Here is a 12,661-nt window from a genome sequence, read left to right on the forward strand (position 1 = left end):
CCAGACATTAAATTCCTTGCCATGTTATTATATCTCATGTCTTGTTCCTACCTCTCTATATAAAAGTCATAAGTAGAAAAACGTTTAGATACCAATGAAGGAAATGTTGCCTAGTGACACCAGCAGTATCTACATGAGCCTGCCCTTGCCAAGAGGACAAACGTATGAAATCTTACATTTCTATATTATAGTCTGTACATCATTCTTTAATGAGGTACTAATTGTGTAAACCTGTATAGAGTTTCTCCTGGATCATCAGCATGCCCTTGAGTATGATCTAAGTTTTGCCTTAGGTCTAAGGAGATAGAATCCAGAAGAGGAAATAGACTGAATGACCTCAAGAGCTGGCCTGTTTGACAGCTAAGCAGGGCAGTAGTGAGAGAGAGAAATTGGGAAGTTGATTCATAAAATCCTCATATTTTGCATTTCAAGAAATCTAACTCACACTCATTTACGATTCTATCATTTTATGTTTAATTTCATGTTTGAAGTCACATAAAAGTAATGAAGCTTGTCAAGCAATCTCACTTTAAACAAGTAAGAAGAATTTAGGTCAGATTTCAGGTGCTAAATGCCTCTCTTGTTTCATAATAATCTCGGTTCACCTTCATGTGGCAAGGTTGGAAGTAAAATATTTTGGGTTTTTTAGGACAAAGCTGCTTTGAAAAGCCTAAAGAAAGTACAGTTCAAAGTAAATAACCACAATTTTATTTTTCAAAATTTAAATTTCATGAGCTTCTTAATTTAGGTCTGGATTTCTACATTCTAGGATCTAAAATTAATGATATTTACCAGCTTTTGTTCCAACCAAAACAATAGCAGAAAAAGGATTTAAAACACTCATGCATGGTCTTAGGTCAAAAAATAATTGCAAAATGTGCTCCTATTAAGGGTAAAAGATCTGATTAGCCAGGTCGTTAAAATCAAGCAAGAGTAGAATAGGGCATGGTCATAATTCGTGTCACTCTTCTAATTTTCTTGTTTTGTCCTCTGGAACTCTACTCAAATAGCCCCACATAGCAAGAAAAAAAGTATTATCCATTCTTCTCTTAACCCAAGCTAAAAACCAAAAAGTTTCTTAATGGTGGTCAATGTTAACTTGGGGATGAATTAACCAATCATCTCTCTAGTTATGAGTATTTTTTTTAGCTAAAGAACATTTGTTTTTCACTAAGGCTTTTTCTTGAGGACATAACTAAACCGCATCACCACCCCCCACCCCAATGTGAAGAAGGGTTAGTACAGTGAATGTTACAAAGCAGATAGGAACAGTTTGAAGGACTGGAACCAACATTAACTGGCAAAAACCAACATCCATCTAAATCATAATAAAAATGTTTAAGTAAAAAAAAGGAGGGGACGGGGGGAAAGGGGGTTTCAGATTGAACAAGATCCTCACATTTCATCTAATACATTCAATCCTGGCTAGAGTGCACCAAAATGGAAACAGGATTACTATAATACAAAACTTCCACTGCAGCACACTGTACACAGCTGTGTTCCAAGCCCACCCCGTCCCCCTAATGCTTCCAAACTCAACTCTTTCCTGGCCTGTCGTGCCTGTCGACAAAGGAGCACCTGGATCTTCTCTTTAATCCAGTCTTTGTTATAAGGCCGGTTTGTCTGGGTATCAGCTCAGTAAACAAGGCAGCTGAGGTCTGCCAGGTCATCAACAGAATCAAACAACTGACTGATATCATATGTGATAGAGGGGCTGTTGGGATTCATTCTCTTCAGATGTTCTTCATACATTTTACAAACACCTTCCATGCATTCATTTACAGATTCATAGTCAGCATAAGTTCTGCCTTCTCGCCTCTTGGTAGGCTGTTACCAGCAAAATGGTGTGAGACATAGCACCAAACTCTTTCTCTGCAGCCACTCCTGACTCGGCCGCTGCACCTACTTATGACTATTTTGAAGAGCTTGCCCAGTTTCCTCCAGAGAACAACCAATAGTACAGTTCTTCTCATTCCAAAGCACATCTTTATACTCTGAGCCATTCTGCGCACAAGTTTTAGAGGGAACTAAACAAGAGTAGAAGAGATGGGTGGCTACGCTACAAGATGAGCATGATATTTTGACAGCCCTGCTTTCTTTGAGATCAACTTATATTTTGCACTTCTTGGTGAGGTTATAGTCAATAGAAAAATATAATATATCTCATCTAGATTGAGACATTTCTGCTTTCTTCATTATATTCTGGATACCCTCTTCCTCTCCCCACACTGGGATAGCATCCAAGGATGAGGAGGTGAAAATACAGTGGATATCAGTTCTGAGATTAAGACAGAAAATGGACAAATATTTGGTAGTCAGCATAGCATGCAAAGGATATACTGGATATCTTTCAAGAGCAAAATATAGTCTGGATAGTTAACTTCAAAGCATAATTTTATGCACTGAAAGATATGGCTCTTCTCTTTACTTAACTCAAACATGATCTATAAAATATCAAATGTAAGAAAAGGATTTAGGAGAATAAATATCTATGGCAATGACAGATTTGACCAAAAAGAAAAAAAGTTGAAGTAAAATTTTTGAAAAAAATTCAGTGATTCAAGTGCATCCCATCTGTGCTTCTTGTCACATTATTTTTATCCTCAAATTTACATATTGTATTTACAAATGTTTCTGTTCTCAGGTTAATTTTAAGAGCTCAAGTTGGGTATTTAAATGTTTGAATTAAGCATAACAACTAAATAAATATGAGAACACAAATCTTGGATGTTAAATGCATATAGAAGACTATCAAATTTGTCTTCTTAATCCTCAGCCAACACTTGAGTTCAGTTCCATCTAATAATCCACTAGAGATTCCACTGTATTGTCCAACCATCAACCCACAATTCTCTAAATACATTACTTTTTCTTCCTCAGCAAAGTACTGCTTTACACTGTTTCCTTACTTCAATCAATATTATCAACATTCTTTCAATTATTTAAAATACAAATTTCAGCATCTTCATTTTCTCTTTCATCTCTTTCATCTCCAAATAAGTTCTAAAGACACTGCCTTCCAAAATCTCCTCTTTTATTAACTTAGGCAAGGCTTTCATCATTCTCGTCTCAACTACTATAATAAACTCCAAATTCATTTTAATGTTCAAACACTACCTCTTTCTAGTTACCCTGACATAGACATCACATCAATTTTTTTTTAATTCACTATTTTCACCATGACATTCCATCACCCTGGATCAAATCCTTCAATAATTATTTACCACCTACTCTAACAATTTTAAGCTTTCTAGTCTGTTACCTACTTTCTCACACTGCCTACCAAATTCTCATACTTCAAGAGTTAATCTGGTCTTACCTCTTCTCTGATTTTTCTTTACCCTGTGTCATTAGAAGCAGTATGGTAGAGTAGGAAACATTTACTCTGAGGCTTCAGGTGACTGTGAGATGAAATCCCAGCCCTGTCATCTATCCACTGGGAAGAACAAGTTAAACCCTTGAAGCTTGGCTTCATTATATGCAATACACGAGATAATAAAGCCAAATTCCTACAGCCAATGAAAGATTAAATGAAACAGTGTATGTAAAGTACTAGCAAGGACAAATGATGTTACTTGGCGGATTATTAAATACTAATCCATATTTCTAAATATAATAGTAAAGTGTTGTTAACATTATGACCTTGACTCACCAAATGATGCCTAAACATTTATTAAACAAAAAAGAAATATCTGTAGCAAACTCTTATTACTACCATACATTCTTGTTCTATGAGCCCTTTGAAAATTGATAATATACACCTGGTGTATGTCCTTCATTTAACTAGAATTCTTTATTAACAAAAAAATAAATAAATAATAATTCCCTCAAATGACATATCCACAAACAGCCAGACAAAACTTAATATATTTAATGGTTAAGGAATGAGTGTGAAGAAGTTTTGAATTTAGAAAGACCTGAATGGCAAATTTCTAACCATCCTTTTAGAATTATGATTCTTCTGAGTGAAATGACTGACGAAGAAGAAAGTGACATTTTTAAATATCCAAGGGAGACCCCAAGCAAAATCTGCAACTCTTCCAAGAAAGAACTGTCATACAATATCAAGTTGTGCTGGCAGAGCAGTCCATATCCTCTAAGAGGCAGGAGGACAAGCTGGTGACTCAAGTGGTCTAGCTGTAAGAAGCATGGTGGTAGCGAGCGGAGAGATTATAAGGAACTGATGGGGTAAGAGGGACATTCAGAAACTAAGAAATAATAGTGAAGTGGTAGCTGGGTGCTTATCTTTAGCTTACACAAAAATAATCATTTTAAGGGACATAATTCAGTAACATTTTACCAACTTGGTAGAGATTATGAAGCTAGCAATTTCAACCATGTAGAAAAATATACTCAAAATTCTGCAGAAGAAAAAAAAAAGCTTTCAGCCATCTTTATTATTTTGGAAAGAACTGAATGACTCTCATTATCAGCTTTCCAGTTTATAGTGTATTTTAAAAGAACAAGGGTTGAAATAAGTGATAGAATAGAGCACCTAGGAAACAGAAAAAAAGAAATTGGCAACTAAATACCTGACATAAAGGACAAAAGGAGAAAACACACAAAAATCCAAAGCACAGCATTCCGAGGCTTTTATTACAAGTTCTCTCAGCCTTATATTTGTCAATTGCTCCAGGGGCTTCACTTAACTTTTTAACAGTACAGTGACTAGTATTCTGAATGAAGAACCTTCTTAATTTTACTCATCCTCCGAAAAACTCTCCCTAAAATATATTGCATAATTTCCTCCATTATTATACATATTATGTAGATTCTAATATAATATTTTTTCTTGAGATATTGCTGTAAAAAGCTAAAATACTTAAATACTCTGAGAATAAAATATATGTTCTCTTTACTCTGTGAATTATATAGAAATTGTGTTCAAGCTAATAAGTATGGTCCTCTTGTTTGATGGATCTCAACATCACTCTGGATTAATGCCTAGTGACAAATATTGACTAAATATAAGACTAAATCACATTAATGATAAACATGCATTGAATACTTTTTATGGTCCAATACTGGGTCATACTCTTTGCCTGTTTTATCTTACTTAATAGTCTCAATCATTTTTATGCTATAACTGTAATTATTATTCTTATTTTACAGTTGAGAAAACTGATGCATACAAACGTAAATTAATCTTTCCATATTCCTAATGAAAAGGGACAATAGTATGTATGTTGTGATTCCCTGATTTGTCACTTTCCAAAACAGTTGTACAAAGTACTGTGTTAACATAATTAAGAGTTTCTGACATCTAACACATTTGGGAAACTTAAGGTTAGGTTCAATATATTTCACACAGGACTTTTGAATGATTTTAATATCTTAAGGGGTACTAGGTCTCCAAGAAGGGTACATAAAATGTAGACTAACATTCAGTTAATCTCACCATTATTTGTTCATGCACTCCACTTTTCTTAGAGCATCTTGAAAAACTAGTTTTTCTTGGGACAAACTTAGAAAACAGCTTATTTATAAAAAGTACAATAATTATTTTCATACAACCATCAGTTCTTTGATACAAAGTTGAGAACGTAATGCCAAAAAAACACAATTCATAGGGCTTCCCTGGTGGCTCAGTGGTTGAGAGTCCACCTGCCGATGCAGGGGACAGGCGTTCATGCCCTGATCTGGGAAGATCCCACATGCCGTGGAGTGGCTGGGCCCGTGAGCCATGGCCGCTGAACCTGTGAGTCCAGAGCCTATGCTCTGCAACAAGAGAGGCCACAACAGTGAGAGGCCCGCATACCGCAAAAAAAAAAAGAAAAAAAAACACAATTCATAAAAATAATTCTGTTTTTCCAAATATAGTACACATGGTGTTATGGGTTGAATTGTGTCCCCCAAAGAAGGTATGTTGAAATTCTAACCCCCAGGTCTTCAGAATATTACCTTATTTGAAACTAGAGTTGTAACCCATGTAATTAGTTCAGATGGGGTCATACTGGAGTAGGGTAGGGCCTTATTCTGATATGACTGGTGTCCTTATACGAGGAGGAGACACAGGAAGGAGAATACCATGTGAAAACACAGACACACTGGGAAAATGCCATGTGATGACACAGGTGGCAGTTGCAAGCCAAGCAACAGACTGACAGCCACCAACAAACAGGCAAGGAAGGAGTCTACTAAGTGTCTTAGGGGAGCATGGCCCCGCAGATACCTAGATTTTGAACTTCTCCAGAACTGTAAGATAATAAATTTCAATTCTCTTAAGTCACCCAGTATATGGCACTTTCTTACAGCAACCCTAAGGAAACCAATATGCATGGGTTACAAGAACACAAAATATTGATATCTTGAACATGGGATAAAATATAGAATATTTAGGGCTTCCCTAGTGGCGCAGCAGTTGAGAGTCCGCCTGCCGATGCAGGGGACACGGGTTCATGCCCCAGTCCGGGAAGATCCCACATGTCACGGAGCAGCTAGGCCCGTGAACCATGGCCGCTGAGCCTGCGCGTCTGGAGCCTGTGCTCCGCAACGGGTGAGGCCAAAACAGTGAGAGGCCCGCGTACTGCAAAAAAAAAAAGAAAGCTGGAGTAGCAATATTCATATCAGATAAAATAGACTTTAAAAATAAAGAATGTTACAAGAGACAAGGAAGAACACTACATAATGATCAAGGAATCAATCCAAGAAGAAGATATTACAATTATAAATATATATGCACCCAACATAGGAGCACCTCAATACAGAAGGCAACAGCTAACAGCTATAAAAGAGGAAATCGACAGTAACACAGTAATAGTGGGGGACTTTAACACCTCACTTACACCAATGAACAGGTGATCCAAACAGAAAATTAAGAAGGAAACAGAAGCTTTAAATGACACAATAGACCAGATACATTTAATTGATATTTATAGGACATTCCATCCAAAAACAGCAGATTACACTTTATTCTCAAGTGCACACGGAACATTCTCCAGGATAGATCACATATTGGGTCACAAATAAAGCCTCAGTACATTTAAGAAAATTGAAATCATATCAAGCATCTTTTCTGACCACAAGGCTATGAGATTAGAAATCAATTACAGGGGAAAAAAAAACATAAAAAACAAACACATGGAGGTTAAACAATACGTTACTAAATAACCAAGAGATCACTGAAGAAATCAAAGAAGTCAAAAAATACCTAGAGACAAATTACAATGAAAACACAACAATTCAAAACCTATGGGATGCAGCAAAAGCAGTTCTCAGAGGGTAGCTTATAGCAATACATACAAGCCTACCTCAAGAAACAAGAAAAACCTCAAATAAACAATCTAACCTTACACTTAAAGGAACTAGAGAAAGAAGAACAAACAAAACCCAAAGTTAGTAGAAGGAAAGAAATCATAAAGATCAGAGCAGAAATAAATGAAATAGAAACAAAGAAAACAATAGCAAAGATCAATAAAACTAAAAGCTGGTTCTTTGAGAAGATAAAAAAATTGATAAATCTTTAGCGAGACTCATCAAGAAAAAGAGGCAGAGGACTCAAACCAATAAAATTAGAAATGAAAAAGGAGAAGTTACAATGGACACTGCAGGAATACAAAGCATCGTAAGAGACTACTAAAAGCAACTCTATGCCAATAAAATGGACAACCTGGAAGAAATGGACAAATTCTTAGAAAGGTATAACCTTCCAAGACTGAACCAGAAATAAATAGAAAATATGAACAGACCGATCACAAGTAATGAAATTGAAACTGTGATTAAAAATCTTCCAACAAACAAAAGTCCAGAACCAGATGGCTTCACAGTAGAATTCTATCAAACATTTAGAGAAGAGATAACACCCATCCTTCTCAAACTCTTCCAAAAAATTGCAGAGGAGGGAACACTCCCAAACTCATTCTAGGAGGCTACAATCACCCTGATACCAAAACCAGAGAGAAATACTACAAAAAAGAAAATTACAGGGCTTCCCTGGAGGCACAGTGGTTGAGAATCTACCTGCTAATACAGGAGACACAGGTTCAAGCCCTGGTCTGGGAAGATTGCACATGCCATGAAGCACTAAGCCCACACGCCAGAGCTACTGAGCCTGTGCTCTAGAGCCCACGAGCCACAGCTACTGAAGCTCGCACGTCTAGAGTCCATGCTCCGCAACAAGAGAAGCCACCACAATGAGAAGCCCACAAACCGTATGAAAAGTATGCCCAGCTCTCTGCAACTAGAGGAAGCCCATGTGCAACAACGAAGACCCAACGCAGCCAAAATAAATAAATAAATAAATTTTTGAAAATAAAAAAAGAGAAAATTAAAGACCAATATCACTGATGAATACAGATGCAAAAATCCTCAACAAAATACTAGCAAACAGAATCCAACAACACATTAAAAGGATCATACACCATGATCAAGTGGGATTTTCCCAGGGATGCAAGGATTCTTCAACATACGCAAACCAATCAATGTGATACACCACATTAACAAACTGAAGGATAAAAACCATGTGGTATTCTCAATAGATGCTGAAAAAGCTTTTGACAAAATTCAACACCCATGTATGATAAAAACTCTCCAGAAAGTGGGCACAGAGGGAACCTATCTCAACATAATAAAGGCCATATATGACAAACTCACAGCAAACATCGTTCTCAATGGTGAAAAACTAAAAGCATTTCCTCTAAGATCAGGAACAAGACAAGGATGTCCACTCTTGCCAGTATTATTCAAAATAGTTTTGGAAGTCCTAGCCATGGCAATCAGAGAAGAAAAAGAAATAAAAGGAATCCAAATTGGGAAAGAAGTAAAACTGTCACTGTTTGTAGATGACATGATACTATACATAGGTAACCCTAAAGATGCCACCAGAAAGCTACTAGAGCTAATTAATGAATTTGGTAAAGCTGCAGGATACAAAATTAATGCACAGAAATCTCTTGCATTCCTGTACACTAACAACAAAAAATCTGAAAGAGAAATTAAGGAAACACTCCCATTTACCATTGCAATAAAAAGAATAAAATACCTAGGAATAAACCTAAGGAGACAAAAGCCCTGTATGCAGAAAACTATAAGACACTGATGAAAGAAATTAAAGATGATACAAACAGATGGAGAGATATACCACGTTCTTGGATTGGAAGAATCAACATTGTGAAAACGACTATACTACCCAAAGCAATGACTACAGATCCAATGCAATCTCTATCAAACTACTGCTGGCATTTTCCACAGAACTAGAACAAAAAATTTCACAATTTGTATGGAAACACAAAAGACCCCGAATAGCCAAAGCAATCTTGAGAAAGAAAAACAGAGCTGGAGGAATCAGGATCCCAGACTTAAGACTATACTACAAAGCTACAGTAATCAAAACAGTATGGTATTGGCACACAACCAGAAATATAGATCAATGGAACAGGATAGAAAGTCCAGAGATAAACCCAAGCACCTATGGTCAACTAATCTATGACAAAGGAGGCAAGGATATACAATGGAGAAAAGACAGTCTCTTCAATAAGTGGTGCTGGGAAAACTATGCAGCTACCTGTAAAAGAATGAAATTAGAACACTTACTAATACCATACACAAAAATAAACTCCAAATGGATTAAAGACTTAAATGTAAGACAGGACACTATAAAAATCTCAGAGGAAAACATAACATAAATCACAGAAAGATCTTTTTTGACCCACCTCCTAGAGTAATGGAAATAAAAACAAAAATAAATAAATGGGACCTAATGAAACTTATAAGCTTTTGCACAACAAAGGAAACCATAAACAAGATGAAAAGACAACCCTCAGAATGGGAGAAAATATTTGCAAACGAATCAATGGACAAAGGATTAATCTCAAAAATACATAAACAGCTCATGAAGCTCAGTATTAAAAAAACAAACAACCCAATCAAAAAATGGGCAGAAGACCTAAATAGACATCTCTCCAAAGAAGACATACAGATGGCCAAGAGGCACATGAAAAGCTTCTCAACATCACTAATTATTAGAGAAATGGAAGTCAAAACTACAATGAGGGGGCTTGCCTGGTGGCGCAGTGGGTGAGAGTCCTCCTGCCGATGCAGGGGACACAGGTTCGTGCCCCAGTCTGGGAAGATCCCACAGGCCGCGGAGCGGCTAGGCCTGTGATCCATGGCCGCTGAGCCTGCACGTCCAGAGCCTGTGCTCTGCAACGGGAGAGGCCACAACAGTGAGAGGCCCGTGTACCACAAAAAAAAAAAAAAACTACAATGAGGTATCACCTAACACCAGTTAGAATGGGAATCATCAGAAAATCTACAAACAACAAATCCTGGAGAGGGTGTGGAAAAAAGGGAACCCTCTTGCACTGTTGGTGGGAATGTAAATTGATATAGCCACTACGGAGAACAGTATGGAGGTTTCTTAAAAAACTAAAAATAGAATTACCATATGACCCAGAAATCCCACTACTGGGCATATACCAGAGAAAACCATAATTCAAAAAGACACATGCACGCCAATGTTCATTGCAGCACTGTTTACAATAGCCAGGTCATGGAAGCAACCTAAATGCCCATCAACAGACAAATGGATAAAGAAGATGGTGTACATACATACAATGGAGTACTACTGAGCCATAAAAAGGAACGAAATAGGGTCATTTGTAGAGACGTGGATGGACCTAGAGACTGTCATACAGAGTGAAGTAAGTCAGAAAGAGAAAAACAAATATTGTATATTAACACATATATGTGGAATCTAGAAAATTCGTACAGATGAACTGGTTTGCAAAGCAGAAATAGAGACACAGATGTAGAGAACAAACGTATGGACAGCAAGGGGGGAAAGTGGGTGGGGGGTGGTGGTGGGATGAATTGGAAGATTGGGATTGACATATATACACTAATATGTATAAAATAGATAACTAATAAGAACCTGCTATATAAAAAATAAATCTAAAAAAATAAAACTGTCAACATTTTAAAAAGTAGATTGCAAAAAAAAATAATCAAATGTATCACATTTATTTTTAAAAAAGGGTACTATAAATAGGTCCCCAAGTCATAATTTTTCAAACTTGGTATCCATAAGATACCAAGTACGTTAGATTAATTGGTTCAGAAGACTTAGTACAACTTCTAAAAGCAATACATATATATTAGAAGACAGCACCAAGACATATACCTTTGAAAATTTGCCTTCTATGAAAGAAATTCCTATAACATTTGCTTTTTTGATAGACTTGGAGGCAGACCTTGGCCTAAGATTACACATTTTAAGAGTATTTAATTGGACAGAATAGCCCCCAGGTACATAACACAATGAAAAAGGAAGCACTTACAACGACGACACTCAAAATACAATTTAAAATTAATGCTATCATTTTTCTAGCCACATTGTCAATTAGTTAAATTATTTAATATGATGTAAAGCTATTTGCCTGAGATTTCATATAGGTAATTTTTATTTATTTGGAGGGCTGGTCCAAAGCACAAAAATACCCTTCTTTCTTCTCAGTCCTTCCTCCCAGTTATCTTCACCTTGTCTGATCATGCTTTCCTGCTACTGCAATTTAGTCATTAGTTCAGAACTTATAAAATGAATAGACAGCACAATAAAATATTGCCTGTATTCCATCTAGAAGTCACTCCCAGGTAAAAGATTCTTATTCTGTCCTTATATTTTGCTGTTTAATACAGTAAATCCTATAATAACAGTACCTATTACATCTCATCAAGTCAATGCAGACATATAGATAGCATCAATATATGGAAGGCCCTCAAAAAGGAAAATTAATTGTATAATTTACCTAAACTGACAGTGAAAAGCATAAGCACATCTAAAAAAGTCAGATTAAAGTAATTATTAAAATTTTTAAAACTACTATTATGATACATTAATATTTAACTGAATTAGCATCCTTAGAAAAACAGCAATTCCATGGAAATAAATTTCCCAAGTAACTGAAACTTTTAACTTCATTTTTCTTTTTTGAAGTATAGTTGATTTACAATATTACATTAGTTTCAGGTATACAGCATAGTGATTCAGTATTTTTACAGATTTATACTCCATTGAAAGTTACTATAAGATAATGGCTATAATTCCTTGTGCCATACAATATATCCTCGTTGCTTATCTATTTTGTACATAGTTGTCTGTACCTCTTAATCCCCTACCCCTGTATTTCCCCTCGCCTCTTCCTTCTCCTCAATAATAACCACTAGTTTGTTTTCTATATCTGTGAGAATTTCATTCTTTTTTATAGCTGAGTAATACTTCACTTTATATATATACAACTTCATTACCCATTCATCTATTGATGGACACTGGGTTGCTTCCACATCTTGGCTATTGTAAATAGTGCTTCTATGAACACCTGGGTGTTTGTATCTTTTCAAATTAGTGGTGGGTTTTTTTTCTGGATATATACCCAGCAGTGCAATTGCTGGATCATATGGTAGTTCTATTTTTAGTTTTTGGAGGGATGAAACTTGCAACTTTAAAAGATAAACTTTGGAAAAGAAGTCCTCACCCCTACAGGTAGAAACTTCTAAATATATGACCTACATCCTTGCGATTTCTAGTAGGTAACTAAGAAGTACTTGAACGTCAATTAACATTAGCCTGTAAGAGCTGAACCAGTAAATTTAACACATAAGGAATAAAACGAGCTATTACAGAAACCTGCCTAAAGGACCAGATTTCTCGTAAATCAGTGCTTAA

General features: G+C 36.1%; 1 protein-coding gene and 1 pseudogene across 2 annotated transcripts in view; both read right to left on the reverse strand.

The window, feature by feature from the left end:
- Positions 1-12,661, reverse strand: part of KCTD8 (potassium channel tetramerization domain containing 8) — a gene marked incomplete at both ends in the record, with an annotated part of 248,532 nt that overhangs the window by 198,705 nt on the left and 37,166 nt on the right. The window lies entirely within an intron of this gene.
- LOC309960721 (enhancer of rudimentary homolog) lies at positions 1,456-1,855 on the reverse strand (annotated as a pseudogene). The gene has a single exon. The product of its transcript is annotated as an enhancer of rudimentary homolog (transcript).

The sequence above is a fragment of the Leucopleurus acutus genome (genome assembly GCF_964270905.1).
Source record: "Leucopleurus acutus genome assembly, chromosome: 4".
Classification (NCBI taxonomy): domain Eukaryota; kingdom Metazoa; phylum Chordata; class Mammalia; order Artiodactyla; family Delphinidae; genus Leucopleurus; species Leucopleurus acutus.